General features: G+C 35.5%; 1 pseudogene; it reads right to left on the bottom strand.

Annotated features, from left to right (window-relative positions):
• Positions 1-474: 474 nt before the first annotated feature.
• Positions 475-1,167, bottom strand: LOC105805539 (annotated as a pseudogene).
• Positions 1,168-1,226: the final 59 nt, after the last annotated feature.

The raw sequence follows: 1,226 nt of genomic DNA, 5'->3' as shown, positions 1-1,226 counted from the left end.
AAGTTTGTAAAAATTTTACTTTCATCCATCTATATTTTAATCCATTTCTGAGATTGGTCCCAATCGTTAAGAAAAGATACAAATGGAATATAACACATATTATGTAACATGCCTATAATTGAACACATTACTATTTCTGTAATGAAACTTCCGAGTAGTCCTAAGTACTACTAAGCCTACAAATAGCCTCATGTTAATTAACTTCCAGTTTTGTCTCCAAATTAGTTGTGAAAAAAAAAAATGCTTTTCAGAGCTTTGTGGAGATTTTGGCATTAAAAATGAGGGCTTATAAACTTGTTCTAAATTTTTCTATTTACTAGTTTTTATTTCTAGGTTTCTTATTCTATTCCTTGATTTGTCTGATCTTACAGTAGTGCTATATGGTCTTAATGATTGTAGATATACTTTTATGAGGTTTGGGTCTCAGAAGAGATACCGCATTGTATGTTTAGTATGCCATCTTATTTTATTTTATTTTTTGGATTTGTACATCTATGAAATCCAAAAAAAGAACAAGTTTATTCGAAGGAAGAAAATTATGTATAACTAATTACATAAACTCAAAAGAAAAAAAAAAGGCAGTTTACCCATGAATTAAAAGGAACATGCAAGCATACCGTAATTAAAAAAATTAAAAGACCGAGAAAAGATATACGGATGTTCGTGAAACTATGGTGGAAGCTTATTAGGGCATGCTTTCTGCATGGGATGGATGTTCCGGGACAGCACCTGATGGGTGGACAGGATCTCCTGGATCATGTCCAGACAGATCTTGTTTGCTCCTAACCCTGCTTCAAACTCTCGATGTTTCTCTTCCTTCTCTGCTTCTCCAGCCTGGTGCGGGTAGGCTATTTGCATCTCAAGTTGCTTCCTGCACTCCTGGGCTAAATCTTGGCATCTTGCAAAATTCTCCTTCTCTTCACAGGTAAGCTCTTTAAGACCTTCATTCATGCGTTCCTGTTCCATAGCAAGTTCTTCCTGTTGTTTAGCTTTTTGCTGCAACTTTTCTTGAAGTTTTCTTGTACATATGACCTCATTCACAAGTTGTTGCCTTACCTCCTTTTCAAGTGTCAGCTCCTTCTCCTTCTCAGCCAACTTCTTTTCCTTCTCTTCCTCTAATATTCTGTCCAATTCTTTCTCTTGAGCTTTTTCTTCCTCATGTCATTTTTTTTTATTTCAGCATATTATGGGGGTACAGATGTTTAGGTTACGTATGTTGCCCTTGC

The sequence above is a fragment of the Propithecus coquereli genome, unplaced genomic scaffold, assembly GCF_000956105.1.
Source record: "Propithecus coquereli isolate 6110/MARCELLA unplaced genomic scaffold, Pcoq_1.0 Scaffold13, whole genome shotgun sequence".
Taxonomy (NCBI): Eukaryota; Metazoa; Chordata; class Mammalia; order Primates; family Indriidae; genus Propithecus; species Propithecus coquereli.
This window is presented reverse-complemented; position numbering and strand designations above follow the sequence as displayed.